Here is an 18,396-nt window from a genome sequence, read left to right as displayed (position 1 = left end):
CCGGGCAACAGGCAGGGAGCTAGAAGGGAAGCGGGGCTGCCAGGATAGAACCGGCGTCCCTATGGGATCCTGGGTGTGCAAGGCGAGGACCTTAACCACTGTGCCACTGCGCCGGGCCCTACTGTGTAAAATTTTAACTCCCACATTTCTTCACTCTTTCCCTGGTCCACTTGCCCCACAGTGAATGACGTCATCGTCTCATTCATGCTTCTTTGGTCAAGCCACGGTTGGAGCTTTTAACATTTCTCTAAAAAAAAGTTGACTAAAATGTCAGATTACATGGGCTGCCGATCCCTCTATTCCAAACCAACTCTATTGAAGGCAAGGCTACAATTTTAGCCTCAGACCTACATTCATTTTTGGAATCCATGTCCTGAGAGATTCAGAAACTAAAGTTGTCTTTGATGTGACACATCTGGAAATATAAGGATGCAAGAGACTATTAGTATAATAGCCAGAGACAATCCAAATATTTCCTTAAAGAAATAATTGCTGTGTTTTCCAAGAAGCTACTCCTATGCAACACCAGGGTTGAATCCCTGGTGCCTATTATCCGTGACATATACCGTAAATAATTCACAAAACAACAGATACTTTTTTAAAAAAATTATTTTTATTACAAAGTCATATATAGAGAGAGAGGAGGAGAGACAGAGAAGAAGATCTTCCACCCAATGATTCACTCCCCAAGTGACTGCAACAGCTGGTGCTGAGCTGATCCGAAGCCGGCAGCCAGGAGCCTCTTCTAGGTCTCCCACATGAATGCAGGAACCCAAGGCTTTGGGCAGTCCTCGACAGCTTTCTCAGGCCACAAGCAGGGAGCTGGATGGGAAGCGGGGCTGTTGGGATTAGAACCGATGTCCATAAGGCATCCCGGTGCATTCAAAGCAAGGACTGTAGCCGCTGGGCCACCACACCGGCCCTACATCATGATTCTTACTAAAGTGTTTTACTTTTGACAAACTCCGTGCTTACAAAGCTCATATAAGATGATCCATGGCAATGGAAGAGCCAGGTTCTCCTGCAAGGTAAGAAGCTAGGTTATAATCAACAGAGTCATTGGGCGACTGTGGCGTCAAGCTTCTGTCTGCTACACCAGCATTCCTCATGGACACCAGTTCAAGTCCTAGCTGCTCCCCTTCTGATGCAGTCACCTGCCAATGCACCCGAGAAAGCAGAAGAAGATGGCCCAAGTGCTTGAGCTACATGGGAGACCCAGAAGAGGCTCCTGGCTACTGGCTTCAACCTGGTCCAGGCCTGGTAGTGGCTGTTTGGGAGTGAGCCAGTGGATAGAGGTGGTCTCTCTTTCTCTGTCTCTTTGTAATTCTGCCTTTCAAATCAATAAAATAACACACACACACACACACACACACACACACACATACACACACCCTCTTTGGAAATGAGACTCATTGGAGCCCGGACAACCAAGTTTTGCTTCCAGAAAGGGTGAAGGAGTGCTGAGACTTGGTCATCTTTTGGAAGGAGCATGTAGCGGGGAACACCACCTTGGCCTGATAGTGAATAGCTGGATGCAGAGCATGGGCGTGGGTCACACACTTCTATTTTTGCTTTTCCCAAGTGTTTCATTGTTTGCACTTTGAAATGGTTGATCTGCAGCCCTGGTTTGGAACTAGCTACATGAGTGTCGATTGCAGGCTAAATGCCTGAGTTTTTGTTTGCAATCAGCATTACCTTATTTACTTATCCGTGTCCCACTGCATTTCAGAAATGATTCAAGGCAGCTTACGGAAATACCTACAACTGAGCAAGACCAAATAGTATATGAAAACAGCTGAGAGCATCTGGGTAGGCAGGCTCCAGATGTGGCCTTGGAATATCCAACGCGAAACCCCAGGCAGAGCCAGAGGTATGACGTGGCGAATGTCCAGGCTCTCCAGCAGCTGAAGTGACAACAGGACTTGGGATCACGTGCAACCCGGACAAACTAATTGCTCAGGAAAAAAGAGCAACTCCATCTGACAGGCAAAGATTTCTTTGGTGGTGGGAGAAGGGACTTTTTCAGTAAAGAATCCGCCACTTGTTTATTCTCAGCACAGCCTGTCGTTTCCAGTCAAATCCCAGATGCCATATCGCCTCTGAAGGTGACTTACTGCCCTGGAAACCCTTGTGTGCATTTTAGGCAATAGAATAGGGACTCTAGTCTGTCACACATTTCATGTAAGTATGGATGTTTGCTGCTAAATTGACAGTTTTGAGCCCAACTGAAATTAGCGTCCACTGGTCCAACCATCTTGAGGAAGCATGATTCTCTCATTTGGGGCTATCTTTGAAGTGTGTAGCTCTCATGTTGAATTACTGCCTTCACTTCAAGTGTTCTCCTCCGTCCCAGGGCTTGGCGGAGAGAACTGTGACTTCCATCCCTCAGTGAAATCTAATTAAGAAAATCAACTGAAGGCATTTCCTATTAAAGTGAGATGTTATTATGTGCTAATGCAAGACAGACTGATGGAGCAAGCCTCTTGCTTGCCCAGATTGTAACCGTGACGCCTCCCTCCCTTCAAAGGGCTTTACTTCTCGGCCTTCACAGAGGTCATGCGACCATGGTACGCTATAATTAGTTGTCAATAAATGCCCTCAAGGACCTGTCCGCCAGCAGGGAGTACATTCTGGTGAGGATTTAAAAAAATCCTATCCAAGTTTAAAACTCTAACTCTTCATAGAAATTGATAGAAATAGTTGTTGCATAATCTGTGCATCGGGATCCTTTCTTTTTTTTACAATTGTCTTCTTCAATTATATTTGAGACGTAGAAAGGCAGATGGAGCAGGAGAGATCTTTTACCTGCTGGTTCACCTCCTCCGATGCCCGTAGCCATGGGGTGAAAACTGGGCTTGGCTGAAGATGGTCTCCACGTAGGTGACAGCTTGGCCATCAGTGCCGCATCCCAAGGAACGTATTGGCAGGAAACTGGAACTGGCGTGGAGCTGGTATGGAATAGGCATTCTATGGGACATCTTACTCGATGTCCACTCCAGATCCCTGAGGAATCGGTTCCAAAACTTACAGATGTTCAATTCCCTCCAAGAAATGCTGTAAGGTTCGCATAGAACCTTCGCATATCCTCTGTAGACTTCCAATTATCTCTAGGTTACCTAAGATATCTCATGTGATGCAAATGTGTGAAGGTGGTTGTTACGTCATATTATGTAGGGACCAGTAGCAAACAAGACAGGCTGTGTCTGTCCAGCGTCGGTGCCATGTCCTTCTTTCTGAATGTTTTTGAGCCACAGTTTGTGTAGAGGTGGCACCTGTGGACACAAGGGCTGGGACCACTGCGAGGGCCAGAACCACCCCGAGCTGTTCTTGGGTGGACCACGGGAGAGGGACTACAGGCATTTTTCCTAGGTCTCTTCCCCTGAACTGTGCTGAAGCCCCCCGCTTTCTGACTATCCCTGGCTTCTGAGGTTCAGCCATGTGAGCGGCTCCCACCTGCATGCCAGCTCACTCCCAAGGTGGCAGGGAGGAGAGAGGCCCTTCTTTTCTGAACCCTTCCTGTGTGTGTGTATTCTGCCCCTGAACTGCAAAGCAGATTGCACTGGTGTGGTCCTGTTAGGGACCAGCAGATCTCAGGGCATTGCATTAAGCAGAAGAACTGAGTTGCAGACCAGGTGCCCTTAGGAGGTGGCACCCACCCCCACCCTGCCTAGGACCCTGCAGAAGCACTGAGGTTGGCCATGGGGTCACAGACCAGGCCCCCTTGGGAGGTGCCACGCCACCCCGCCTGGGACCCTGCAGAAGCACTGGCCGTGGGGGTCACAGACCAGTTGCCCCTCGGGTCGTGGCACTCCCACCCCGCCTGGGACCCTGCAGAAGCACTGGCCATGGGGTCACAGACCAGTTGCCCTCGGGACGTGGCACTCCCACCCCCCTGGACCCTGTCTCTAGTTTCCTCTACTCCAGCTTTTCCTCTTCTCGTGCAGGGTTGTTTCAAGTCCTCAATCAAGGCCAGCTTTCCTGTTGCACTCCCCAAGAGGGCTGTGTGTGTGTGTGTGTGTGCATGTTCTGTGTGTATCTAGTATTTGTGTGTATTCGAGTGTGTGCGCTTCTGCGTGTGTCTCTCTAGTTGTGTGTGTGCATGTTTCTGTGTATGTGTTTCTCTCTGAGTGTGTGCGAGTCCGCCTAACAGTGCACACGCGGTGCACACACACGGACATGCACAGTGCTTCTGTGTGGGAGTGTGAATCTGTGTCTGTGTGTGTCTAAGCCTGTGTGACTGTGCGTGTGCCTTTCTGCACATGTATGAGATTATGTGTGTGTGTGTGCACCGCGTACAGTGTACATGGGTCTCTGCGTGCACGTCTAGGTATGTCTGTGTGCATGTTTGTGCGAGTACATTCGCTTGCCTCACGAGCAGCTTCCCTTCCTGCATGGGCGTCAGCGGTGGCCCCCGGCTGCACTGGAGCAGCCTCCTCCATGTCCCCACAGTATCAGGCCAGCAGAAGCGGAAGCACAACTGTCGCAGGAGCCCTCCTGCCACACCCAGCCCAGCTGCCTCTGCTCTTTGCTTTGCAGCGCTGTCGCTGTGAAAACCCTAGAAGCCTTCGCCCACCGCGCAAGGGTCAAGCCTAAGCAGACGGAGTTCATCTCGTGGTCTCCCTCCCTCAATCCCCTTCCCCTGTAAGCATTTCCTTGGTTCATCTATGCAAGATTACGGAGTGCGAAGGGAAACACCACAGTGTGCTCCACATACGCATACTGTTTTGTACAAGCCAAACATTTGAACAAGAAAAAGGAACCAACCAGAAAAGTCACCTCAAACCTCAGAAAGGAAGAAGAGATAGATGATGCTGAGACAGCAAACAGCCTTCTGATCTGGAAATGCCGGAGTTGGCCGAGTCCAGCTCTCATTATTAACCCTCAAGCTGCCCAGGACTGGTGATGCCAGCCATGGCGTACCACCCAAGCCTCACTGTTTTCCGTCACACTGCAGGTTGGCTGTGGGAAGTCCTGGGCCAGAGGCTCGCAGAGTCACATCCCCACCACAGGAGCAGGTGGCTGTGTGGACACCAGGGGCCCAGTGTCGGGGAGCTTGCTACCAGCCCCAAGTCTTCCCTTAGAGCTTTATCTTCCACATGTTTCCCGTGCTGAGACTACACACAGCACATCTCGCTCAAAGCACTCATGCTTCACGCCTAACAGGCCCCATCACCCTGCCAGCCCTCTCCTTATTTCTAACTTTGGAGAGTGGTATTTGCCATGCATCGCTTGATTAAGAAATAAGATCCTCCAGGAAAGGGACCACAGCTGATTCACCCCGTGCTGGCCCTTTCAGAAACACAGTCCCTTGTGTAAGAGACACCTTTGGCTCAACCACAAGCTCCGGATAAGTCGGTGGATGGTACCTGTGGCCGTTGGCTTCCTCTTCCAGCCATGAAGCCAGGGCTCCTTAAAAACCGCTCTGGGGGCAGCTTCTGGGAGAGCATCCAAGGATATCAAACCCTTTCCATTTCCAACCACTAGCTCCAGCTTCCTGCTAATGAGGCAGCAGGTAGTGGTGGAAGTGACTGAGTTCTTGGCTCCCATGTGGGAGACCTGGATTGAATTCCTGGTTCTAGGCGTTGACCTGTCCCAGCCCTGGCCACTGCAGGCCTTTGGGGAGTAAGCCTACACAGATGGTCAATCTTTCTCCATCTCTGATTCTGCCTGTCTCTTAATATCTTTAAAAAAAAAAAAAAGAATTCTAGAAAGAATTTAAGTTTACAGACTATTACACAGTGTGAATAAAGAGTACGCAGGTTTCATTATAGCTATGGTAATACAATTAGCAGAACTTCTGACTCAAGAACAATCCTGACAGGCCAGTGTTACGGTGTGCTGAGTTGAGCTCACATTAGCTTCATGTATCAGCATGCTCGTTTGAGTCCTGGCTGTTCCACTTTCGATCTAGCTTCCTGCTGGTGTGCCTGGCAAAGCAGCACACGATGGTGCAAATCCCCTAACACCTACGTGAGCGATGTGGTCGGAGTTTCAGGATCATGGATTTGGCTCTACCCAGTCCCGGCTGAAGATTCTCTCTCTCTCTCTCTCTCTCTCTCTCTCTCTCTCTCTGCCTTTCAAAGAAATAATTTAAACAGAGAAAGAGACAGACAAATTACAGAGTAATTTGTTCTCAAATGTTCAAGTTTATATTAACTACATCCATGTTTTTCTTTAATAATAGATAGTTTATTCTTGAATTTGTGGAAGATCCATTGTATGCATGGCTTTCACAGTTGTTTTTTTTTTTTTTTTTTTTTTTTTTTTATCACCAAGAAGTCTTGATTTTATTTTCTGGGAACTCTTAGGGCAACTGTTGTAGACTTTCTTCTTAATATAAAAAAACAAGTCTTGGGCCCGGCGGCGTGGCCTAGCGGCTAAAGTCCTTGCCTTGAACATGCCAGGATCCCATATGGGCGCCGGTTCTGATCCCAGCAGCTCCACTTCCCATCCAGCTCCCTGCTTGTGGCCTGGGAAAGCAGTCGAGGATGGCCCAGTGCTTTGGAGGTTCCTGGCTCCTGGCTTCGGATCGGCACAGCACCAACCGTTGCTCTCACTTGGGGAGTGAATCATTTGACGGAAGATCTTCCTCTCTGTCTCTCCTCTCTGTATATCTGACTTTGTAATAAAAATAAATAAATCTTTAAAAATATCTATGTATAAACAAGTCTAATAATATTTAAAACTCCTTTGTGAAAACGGATGACACTTCCTTTAGCATCAGGAAGGCAGGTGGAAGAATCCTGTCTGGGCCAGGGATGGACTCAGCAAGCAGCAAGCACACCTCCGGCTTCTCTCCTTGCTGCTTCAAGAACAAGCCCATCAAAGCAGCTGCAGACAGCACATACATGCCTTCCTGGGTCTTTGCCCACTCTGGCCAGGAGAGTGTCCACACTGCTCTGTATGCAGCCGGTCCAAGCCTGATGCCACCGACTCCAACCACAGCCCAAGCGTCTTGATCATTGACAAGGCAGTGTCAACGTTTCAGAATTCTGCCACTTCCGTACATTTTATTCTGCTAAAGGAGCAATAGAAGATTATAACGCAGCAAAGCAATGGCCTGGAAAGCCTGCTTTGAATAGCAAAGGCTGTCGTCTAAATGAGAAGTCGCCTGCTGGTGAATGCTCTCCTAAATTACAGCTTCAGTCCCGGGCTTCAGGGTTAACACTGAGAAAGGGGAGTTACGCTGTGGTCGGCACTAGGGCTGGCCTGTGTCTCTGGAGTTGGAAGTGGCAGAGACGTGCCTGCCGAAAACACTGCTGCTTCCTCTCTATGCAGAACTAAGAAGTGGACAGGGCAAGGCAGCCCAAGTCCTGGTCAGGGTGGGGTCTCCTCGGGAGAGCACTGTGCTCCTGGGTGGCAGCACCCAGATGGAAACTTCCAGCTCGCCTTGCTCACTTCTTTGTCCTGAAAAGTGCCTGATGGGTGGCAGGAAGCCAGGGAGGGGCAATGGAGCTGCGCAGGGTATGAACTTCCCCAGGTAGCGAGGCCCGTGGGGAGAGCACAGTGCCTGGGTCCTGGGCACCAGTGCATGGGCCAAGCTGTCCCCCTGGGAGACCCCAGATGAGGATCTGCTTCCCAAGGACCCAGGGGAGCCTTGGCTGAATCTTCCTCGCTTACTTCCGCTGAGTTGGCAGCCGTGTAGGCAAACAGTTCCAAAATCGCCTGTCCAGGTTCTGCAGAGGTTGATGTCAGGATTCCCAGGTTCGACCAGAGGCCAACTGAGAACCGGAAGTCCTTAAGCAAAGTTCCCTACTTCCCTTCCAGCTTGGCGCCCCTCTTCCCAAAGCATCCCTCCTCACCGGAGCCATCCAACGTAGCGGCAAGGGGCAGGGCGCATCCGCGGGAAGGACACACACAAGAGGGAGGAAGGAGCCAAAGGATGATACTGGTGCCGCTGGGGGCCGCTGACTAGCAGCTAGGAGCAGGTCGACCAGAAGGCCAGGGAAGCTTCCAGCAGCAGCAGGAATGTGGGGGAAGGGGCTGGAGCCTGCCCTGGGGAGGTGAATTGTGCTGATTCCTACACATCCATCGCATGTCACTTGACTGCCTAAGATCACCACTGCCTCCAGGGGCCCAGGTGTGTCTCCCACCAACATTTCTACACCCCAAAGATAAGGTCATTTGAGGGAATGCTCTGGAGCGTCCCAGCCTGGCTGGCAAGTTCCCAGCTCCCCCTCGTCAGTGAAGCCTGATCAGCAGCTCCATCTGCAGATCTCCCAGGCCACCAGGCCTCCCTGGGGCCAGCTGTGTTTGGGTTTGCTTGCACAGGGGCTGGGACAACGCGTGCCCAGCCTCGTCCCTGGAATGCAGGGGCGGCACGCCTCACTCACGGGAGCCCACGAGTTGATGGCTGTGCCAGCCCTGGCCAGGCTTACGGACTCTTGCACACGTGACTTTCCAAGGCTGGGCAGGATTTGTGGTGGCCAGGCCCGCGGACTCCCACGCCAGACAGCTGGGGGGGATTTCAGCGCCTGTGGACTCGGAGAGGAGTCTCCGGCTTAGGCGGCTGTCTGCTGGGAAATGGCTAGAAGCAAGAGGCACGCTGATGGCTGCTGCCCACTGGGCATGCCTTGCGTGCCAGTCCCCGGCTAAGGGCCTCCGAGCCTCCTGTTTGTAAATATTGACAGCAGCTGCTGGAGCGCGGGGTTTGGTGCTGAGTAAACCAGCCCAGAGATCAGTGGCTTTAGAACACTGTGTTACTTTATCTTGGAGAGCCGAGAGGAACTCTCCAGGGGAGTCCTCTTCTGCCCCAGCGATGGCTCTGGTGGCTGGGGCTGCACGTGATGCGTGTCCAGGCAGCCTTCTCTCCCCACAACACTCCTGATGTGGGCAGCTTAGGGTTTCACCTGCTATGAACCGACCTGGGGGCAGATGGACCAAGATGGGGGGGGGGAGCATTCCAAGAGCTGATGTTTCTGTCTCGGCATGGAGAGGAGGAGTCATGGGTCGGATGCCCACCCGACACCAGCTCCTCCGGGTTCTGTTGTTTGGAGCCACACCTCCCCTGGAGTCCAGGGGAGCGGGCACAGCCGCCATTTGTCCCTGGGAGGTGTGTCAGCCTTGCCCATCACCTTGAACCTTCAACCTGCTACAGCAGGAAAGGAGAGAGGTGCCCCGAGGAGTCCAGCAGGCTGTCAACCAGAGCAGACACACGGCGGGAGGGTCTGCAAGAAGCCTCATGGCCCTCAGCCTCGCCCATACAGGGCAAACACCTGCTGCAATGAGATCAAACTTGCTTAGGGCCCACCCACTTTCTGATAGGATTTAGAGCAAAGTACAGCAAATCCTGATGTCTGCTATTTTTTTTAATGTCACTAACTGAAAGGGCCCTATCCAGTGATGGCTGCAGAAACTCCTCTTCAGTTGTTAGAGGTTATTCAAGGTAAAAGAAGAGGGGAAAAAAATACAAGGGAATAAAATCACACGTCTAAATGCAAAGTACCTGGCTTGGTCGGCTTCCTCCCCCGAGGACCACTGTGGTCTATTTACATTATGAACTAAGCTGCGCTCCAGTGGGAACCCTTTGTTGTTATTAGATTTCCTCTTGAGAAGGATTTATAAATGAAAACACAACGTGCTATTTTAGTATTTTGTTTTTCAGGGCAGAAAAACCCTTTGCGAAAACACATTTGAAAGGAAAAAACTTATCCATTTCAAGCACTTGTTTGTTTTCTTACTTGCCAGGCTAAAAACTGTCTTCTTTCATCTCTGATTGGGCTGAAGGCTGGAGGGAACAGGAGTTCCCCCCACCCCTTCAACCAATTTGCAAGGCCTTGTCTGGTTTGTGGGCGACACGGAAATCTCCTTGGCGGGCTCCCTGCACAGCTGCGGGCCAACGGCGCCACCCAGTGGAACAATCCTCCATGCTCACCCTCCCTACCGTATGGCAGCTGCGAACACGGTTGCCCGCAAGTTATTCAATGGCGTGCACACAGGATTTGATAAGCTCATCCAGCAGTTAATTTTATCTTCTATCCCAAGGTAACTAGAAAAGTAAGTTCTATTTTCAAATCTTTCTAACAATTATATTCAGGGTAGTCATTTAGCCTTAGCAAATTAAGGTGCCCATGACCCCGTATGGAAGTGTCAGCCTGCAAGTCCCACCTTTTGCTCCAGATTCCACACTTGCAAACCCTTGGAGAGGATGACTCAAGGAAATGGGTACAACAGCTGGTCGAAACACTGCTTGCAAGGCTCTCGGCCATAGTGAGCACCAGCTGAAGTTCTGTCCGTCCCACTTTCCATCCAGATCCCAACGAATGCGCCTGGGAAGGCAGCATGTGGTGGCCCACGGACCTGGCACATGTGGGAAACCAGGATGGAGATGGTAGCTCCTGGTTTCGGCTGGGCCAGCCCCAGTCACTGAGGCCATTATGGAGAGCGAAGCAGCAGATAGGAGCGATCTGTCATCCTGGATCTCACAAATATATACATTTAAAAGCATACATATAGTATTTGCCTCTTTGGGGGAGGGTAGCGAAAACATTTGTAGTCAAGTGCTTCTAACCTTCAGCTCTTTGCAGCGCCAGTGTCCTTGGGCTGCACTGCTCATGTGCGCGTGCAGCACAGGGAGTGACCCCTTCAAGTGGAAGGCAACATCAGGCCTGCAAAGCGTGGCCACATTCTGGTTGCAGGATCCCAAATAGCAGTGATCCCTTTTGGTGGGATGCCAGCGGCTCCCCAAGACACATGTGCAAGTGGCTTCACCATGTGGTCGCCATGGGGAAAGGCAAGACTACAGCATGGGAGGAAGGACTGGGAAAGAGGGTGTCAACTGGCTAGGTAGGTGGTTGGTTGCATCCGCTATGGCTGTTTCTCAGACACTTGATAACCTCCTTTAGTTGCACCCAATTCAAGCATCATTTTTCAACTCCAAGTTTCAAACAAGGTCTGTAATGAAGCACTCGACAATGCTTGTCTTTTGCAATCGTTGGTCAATGCAAAGCAGCGAGATGCAGCGTGAGTTGTTACGAAACAACACAGGGGTCACTGTTTCACAGTGGGCCAAGGACAGATCTAGAGCCAGGCAGTTCTGGTTCGAGTCTCCGTCTCCCCGTTTACGGGCTGTGTGAGTCCAGGTCAGGTACTTAGCTTCCTGGAGCCACAGTCTCTGTACATGTGAGGTGGATATTTGGTATAAGCAGTAAAGCGTGCTTGGCATGCCCACAGGAGAGGGCCCGGGTTCATGTCCAGGCTCTGCTGCCATTTTCAGCTTCCTGTTAATGCACAACATAAGAGGGCCCAAGGATGTAAGACCCTGCCACCCACGTGGGAGATCTAGATGGAATTCCAGGCTGCTGAGTTTGGCCCAGCCCAGCCTGGGCTGTTGTAGGCACTTGGGGAGTGAATCAGTGTATACATGGTCTTCTGCTGGTTGGCTAGTTGACTGGTTCTTGAGGTCTTCCAAGTAAATTTAAAGATGCTTTAAAAAAAAATTCCTCTGTGGAAATGGAAGCAATAATGAGTGCTTCTAAAACACTCCACAGAGTGGCAGGGAAACGGCTCCCAGGGCGTTAGGGCCCAGTGCGGGTGGCAGCCAGTGGCCTCCAGGAGGGCTGCAGGATTGGGTACCAGTTCACCCTAGGCATCACCTGCGCCACCTCCTCTCCACAGGGGTAGCGACAGCTCTGGGGACACCGGTGGCTGTGCTATAGTACCGACACAGGGAGAGGCTGTCCTTGCGTGAGAGGGTGAGCATGGCGGGAGTGACCTTTCTCTCTTTTCCTACTCTGTTGCTCTGTTTCTGGAATTCCTTTGGAAATGAGAAGAAACGAGGGTTAAGCCATCACCAGTTGGAGCGCTGCCTTGAATCCTGCCTGTTCTGTCTTTGATCCTGCTCTGTTGCCACGCCTGTAAAGCAGTAGAAGATGATCTGAGTCCTCAGACCTCTGCCTCCTTAGGGAAGACCTGGACGAAGCTCCTGGCTCCTGGCTTCAGCCTGGCCCAGTGCTGGCCATTGCAGCTATTTGGGGAGTGAACCAGTCATTCCAATAAGTAAATGAAAATAAATAAATAAATAACAGGACTAAGAGCGAAGGATCTGTGAAGTATAAGGGCCAGAAGGACCAAGCAAATCGACCTCAGGGGGCGCCCCAGGAGTCCTTCCTGAAGCAGCCCAGGGATGGTGGGTCCGGCTGGCCCCGCCTGCTTCCTGTTGCTATGAGGTGGGCTGCTTGAGACTCGGCAGTTCACAGGCAATGGAGGTTCCTGTTGGGTGCAGATAAGGTCGCTGGTGGGGGCCTGGAGCTGGGTGATAGAAAGGCGAGGTAGATGGGCGGGACAGACTTGTTCCGTTACAGCCCCCTGGCTTTAGCACTCCTGTCGGAAATGCTGTCTTTCGTCTCCATGACCTCCCATCCAAGTACTAACCAGGCCCGACCCTGCTTAGCTTCCGAGATCAGACGAGATCGGGCGCGTTCAGGGTGGTATGGCCGTAGACGACACACGCCGCCTCACAGCCGCTCTTCAGCCTGCTGCCGCCCCTGCCCGCCCTCCGCGCTGCCCTGCCCTGCCCTGCCCTGCCCTGCCCTGCCCTGCCCTGCCCTGCCCCACCGCCCGCCCAAGCCCGCCCTCCACCCCTGCTGCTGCTGCTGCTGCTGCTGCTGCTGCAGCTGCTGCTGCACCTGCTGCCGCCCCTGCCCGCAGCGCCAGGCCAACACCGGCCCACCTCCTGCTTCAGCGGCCCCCAGGACACTCCAGCTCTCTTCCCAGGCCGCCTCCCCCTGCCCGCAGCCAGGGCGCCTCACCGCGCACCCCCCGCACCCCGGCATTCTCCTCGTCCCTCCCGCCTCCCGCAGCTGGGGAGGAGGCACCGCCGCCGGAGAGGGCTGGAGGGGTGGCCTTCGCGGCCGGGCTTCCAGGGGGCGCCTCACACTGCTGCGCCCTGCCCTCCTACGGCTGGGCACGACGCTGGGAGCCCCGGCAGCTGGCACACGCCCGCATGCCCGCCCGCCCGCCCGCACCCACGGGGTCCCAGACACCCAGCCCCGGCGGGCCCCGCCCGTGGAGACCTGGGGGCCCCGGGGACGCTCCCCGCTCCCCATCCCACCCCTCTCCCACCCCCACCCCTTCCCCCACAGCCACCCTCACTCCCACCAAGCAAGCAAGCAAGCAAGCAAGCAATCAGCCACGCTGGGCACCACCACGGGTCGGGACCGGGCACCGGGGTCGCCGCGCCGCGCCGCGCCGCACGGCCCACTCCAGCGCACGGGGTCACCCTCACCCACCGACTGATGCACACACGCACGCACAGGCCAGCACGCAGGGACCCCACTCGCTGGCCAGCACGCAGGCAGCAGGCACGCACTCAGTCCTACACCACCCACAGGCTTCGAGGCACAGGAGGGATTTCGGTCCACAGGGCAGGTTTGCCCACGCCACAGTGGGGCGCCTGGGCATCCCCTACACCCACGGGCGGGACTGCTGCGGCGGGTGTCTGCGGTGGGGGTGTGTCTGCGGGGGCCGGGGGAGGGTTGCCGGCCGGCCGGGTGGGTGGGGGAGGGGGTGCCTCGGGTGGGCTCTGGCAGGTGGCGTGCAGGCAAGGTTCTCCCCAGGCCTGGCACAGGACCACTGAGTGTGCGTGCAGGCGGGCCCTGCGCAGTGGCGAGCCTGGGCTGGCGAGGTGGTGCTGCTGTTGGTGCTGTTGGGGGCTGGCTGCGGGCGCTGTGTGCCCTGGAGGGGCCCGATTCCGGGGTGTGGGTGTGGGTGTGGGTGTGGGCAGGTGGGTGTGGGCAGGTGGCCAGGGAGGCTGCGGGCCGAGGGCAGATGGTGGCGTGGCGTGGCGTGAGTGTGTGCGTGCTTGGCAGAAGAGGTTGGCTGGGCGGCTGTGTGTGTGTGTGTGGCAGGTGGCTGTGCAGGGTAGGGCGGGCTGGGGCGCTGGCTAGTGTGTGTGGGGCCTCGGGGTGGACACCGTTGCAGGCGGCGGTGGCGGCGGGCCCCTGGGTTGCATGGGGCGTGGGAGGCGTGTGGCGGAGCGCTGGGAGAGCAGCAGCAGCAGCAGCAGGCAGGGGAAGGGAAGGGAAGCTGGGCAGGCCAGAGCAGGTAGGCAGGCAGGGTAGCAGCAGGTGGCAGGGCAAGCAGGCCGGGCGCTGGTGGTGTGCCGGGGTTCCGAGCTGGTCGGGGGTGTGGGCTGGGGCTGGGTGGGCGAGCGGGGCGGGCAGGCAGGCTGGCAGGAAAAGGAGGGAGCGGGCATGGGCTGGGGGCAAAAGCCTACAGCACCCGGTATTCCCAGGCGGTCTCCCATCCAAGTACTAACCAGGCCCGACCCTGCTTAGCTTCCGAGATCAGACGAGATCGGGCGCGACCTCATCAACTCTACAGGTCTGTCTGCCTCTCAACTTCACAGCATTGGCAATCAAACTACAACACGAGGACTTTGGGTTGTTTGTTTGTTTTTGTTGGTGGTGGTGGTTTGCTTAATTTTTATTTCCTTATTTATTTGAGAGGCAGAGGGACTGAGTGCTCCAACCCACAGGCTCATCCCCCGAATGCCCCAAGCAGCCTCCAGCTGGGGCTACAGCCAAGCACCAAAGCTGGGAGTCCAATGCAGGTACTTCGATAAGGGCCGAGTACGTCCCAGCTGGCACCTTAACCAGGAGGATAAATGCCCACCGGCCAGGTCATATATGAGAGTGTAAGTTTCCTGATAGAGTGCGTGAGCTGGCATATCGCATATGAATTGGAGAAAGAATTCATAGAGATCCGGGGCGTTTTTTTTTTTTTAAAGATTTATTTAGCTTTATTAGAAATGTAGATCAAATTTACAGAGAGAAAGAGTGGCAGAGAGAAAGATCTTCCAACCGCTGGTTCATTCCCCAAGCGGCCGCAATGGCCAGAGCTGAGCCCATCTGAAGCCAGGAGCCAGGAGCTTCTTCTGGGTCTCCCACATGGACATAGGGTCCCAAGGCTTTGGGCCATCTTCTACTGCTTTTCCAGGCCACAGGCAGAGCGCTGGATGGGAAGTGGAGCAATTAGGACACAAACCGGCATCCACACAGGATCCCAGTGCTAATAAGGTAAGGATTTATACATTGAGCCATCCTGCCAGGCCTCAAAGCACTTTAAAACAAACAAAACAAAACAAAATGTATTCATTAATATTTAATAAAAAAAAGATAGGGATTTAATGGCTTCCATTCATTTTATCCCAGTAAAAACCAAGAACCATTTTTCTAAACTCTTGCTGCACTGAGAGGAGCCTGTTAAATGTTAACATGATTAATTCCACAATGCATTTGTGAATTTGTGTGTTTTTTCTTTTTTCTTTTTTTTTTTAACTGGGGAAATATTTCCCCTGAGCCATGATTTGATGCTTCATGGCTATACTCCTAGGCCGAGTCTTAGAAGTGTTATCTGACATGTAAGGTAGCAGAATATTTGGGGCTGTGGGGGGATCAATAATACTGTTGACATACCAGCAATTTTTAAAATGAAGAAAAACTCAATCGAGGGGCACCACTGCCTTCTATTTATGGATTCTGGGTTGCAACAGCTGGAGCCGGTGTACCCAACTCAAGCCTCCTCATCCCACTCACCCCAGGCATGACAAGGACCCCTAACTGCACGGCACACACATGCAGCTGAGAGAGGCAGACCCCACCCATTTGCTTCCGCACAGCAGCCTACACTTGGCACAGACAGGTTTATGAAGGGGACAGACAGAAGAGGATTATATGGAATTACGGGAAAGCATGAACTCCCTGGGCTTTGTGAGGGTGGTGGCCAGCCTGAGCATGGGGGAGGATCCAGGGCCTGGGAGACCCTGATGGAAGGCCCAGTGTCAACTTGTGCCCTGCCTAAGGGAGTGGCTGGTGCGACCACCTTCCTGGGACACCTGCTCTTGATTTGTGCCGTCAGGTGTGGTTTGGACAATGGCACAACACGGTCTACCATGGTTCCACCCAGCCGTCTCCAGTTCCCCCTTCGATCTTACTGTGAGAAGAAAGTGGGGGAAGGAAGAGAGTGGACCATGGGCGTCATCTTTTACTATCCCATCCGCTCCACTGCTACAAGAAGTGTGCGGCACGTCATGTGTGCGTGACATAGCTTCTGCAGGCAAGGGAAGCAGACGCCATGGGTTCCTTCATTTTCGTCCTTTCTCTGCTGATGTTGGAACAAGATTCGGGCAAATGTTGGGTCCCGCATAGAACATTTGGGGGCAGGCACTACATCCTCTGTTCAACAGTGGTGTCCCTGGACGTAGGCCAAGTTTGGGTAGGGCAGGTGCAGATCCCTAATGACTAGAGCGTGAGGGTACTGGGAGATCATGAAGTCTAGCTCCTCCTGAAGCTGTAACGTGTTTGTCTCGGTATGTGTTCTGCCGCTAGAACCCAAGCCCTGAGATCTTGTGTAGACTTGTGGCTCCCTGGGCTGCTGGTTCTGCTCTCCGCCTCGTGCTGTGGCACCACATGGCAGGACAGGGCCAACGGCTAGCCCAGGCTTTCCTTCCTCTTTTATTATTTTTTTTAAGATTTATTTCTTTTTATTGTAAAGGCAGATTTATAGAGCAAAGGAGAGACAGAAAGATCCTCTACCCATGAATTCACTCCCCAAGTGGCCACGATGGCCAGAACTGAGAGGTTCTGAAGCCAGGAGCCAGGCATCTCCTCTTGGTCTCCTACTAGTTCAGAGACCCAAGGACTTAGGCTGTCCTCTGCTGCTTTCCCAGACCACAAACAGGGAGCTGGATGGGAAGTGGAGCAGTCAGGATGCAAACTGGCACCCATGGGAGATGCTGGTGCTTGGAGGTGGAAGACTAGCCTGTTGAACCATCACACGCCCTCCGGGGCTCTCATTCTTAATGACCTTGTCTATTGCTGATCACCTCGCAAAGGCCCCACTTCCAGAATCCACTGGCCAGCGAATCTGAGGTCTACGTCTCCAAGGCAGGAACTTTGGGGAGACATACTCAAGTCACAGCGGTCCTGCAAACAATGGGCCCCTTGCCCTTGGTCCTCACTCCGGGGCTGTGGTGAACTGGAAGTCACGGCCACCGCATCTGCACCTCCACTTGTTTCTGATCAGTTACCCGTGGCAGAAGGGATGCCCACTCAGTCCTAGTGGACTGGATGCTGGGGGGCGTCCAGTGGGACTAACACTTGTTCTCGCACCTGCTGGAAGTGCTGCTGCCCTCAGAATAGGTAGCCAAGGCCAGACAACCGCAGGGGAGGAGTCTTCCGTGTGGAGGGAATTCAAGTCCATGACACTTCACAAGGAAGAACGGCGCAAGGTCACTGCAGAGTACTGGCCACTAGGTGCAGGTAGTTGGGCAGGCGGAGTAGCAGGGACGTTGGAAGAGCTCTCGGAGCAGTGAGTACCTTGCTAAACGAGCAGTGAGTGTCAGGAGGCCAACTGTGAGATGGTGTTGGTGTTGGGACAAGGAAGGCGTGAAGCACCAGCCAGTGAGTGGGAGGCCACCTGTGCCCAGGAAGTGTGATGCTCAGCAGCTTTAATGGTCTGTTGGATGTGTGCATCTTTGCAACGATTATTTTGTTTGCCCATTCATTGGAATGTTGTCTAGCTTCCAGAGAGCTGTTCTGATGTAGTCTGATGTAGGAGGGTGGCTGTGGAGGGACGGGCGGGCTTCCCAGGCTAGGAGAAAAGAGGAAAGCAGAACTGTGGAAATGGAACCTCTCCACTAGCCAGCGTTTCAGCACTATAGTGGCACAGCTGAAGCACGCTACCTTACAACAGAGATTTGTCCTACTTCATGGTCTTGGAGATTCACAGACCAAGATGGGCCATGCCCTGTGGCTTGTCTGTGGTGACGGCCTTGGCAGGGGCTCGAGGTGGCACAGATAATCATGTGCAAAGACAGCACCCTTGGGTGCCTGTGTCCCCACTGCTCCCTGACAAAGGTCAGGATCCAGTTGTGGGAGCTTCACCCTTACGAATGCATCACATCTAATCATTTCCCAGCAGGACCCACCTCTAAACACCGGTTCCCTGTTAAGTGTCTATTCTAGTTGTATGACTAACAGAAGACTTTGGGGACTTAAATTTCCACACGTGAGAGGCCAGCCATTCAGATGATAGCAGAGTATATGAAGAATCTAAGTGTTTTCTGCTTTTGTAATTCCTGCCGTAATGGCTCGGCTGGGGGCTGTGTGAACTCCAGGCCTGACAGTCTATGTGACACCTGGCAGGACACCTGGCAGGACACCTGGCAGGACACCTGGCAGGTCACGTGGGCAGACCCTGCCTCAGGAAGGAGGTCCCTGGTGTTAGATAAGACCCATTACCCTATAGCCCATCAGTTTGTACCTTTTGAACATTTTTTGCTTCAAACCTACCAGTAGAAGCCTGCCAACTTATTCTTTTTGAAAGTTAACAGTTAAACTGACCAATCATGACTGTATCATTGTATGGACTTGACCTGAAACGTGTAAGAACCCT

The sequence above is a fragment of the Ochotona curzoniae genome, unplaced genomic scaffold (assembly GCF_017591425.1).
Source record: "Ochotona curzoniae isolate NIBS_2020 unplaced genomic scaffold, NIBS_Ocur_1.0 contig_3176, whole genome shotgun sequence".
Taxonomy (NCBI): domain Eukaryota; kingdom Metazoa; phylum Chordata; class Mammalia; order Lagomorpha; family Ochotonidae; genus Ochotona; species Ochotona curzoniae.
This window is presented reverse-complemented; position numbering follows the sequence as displayed.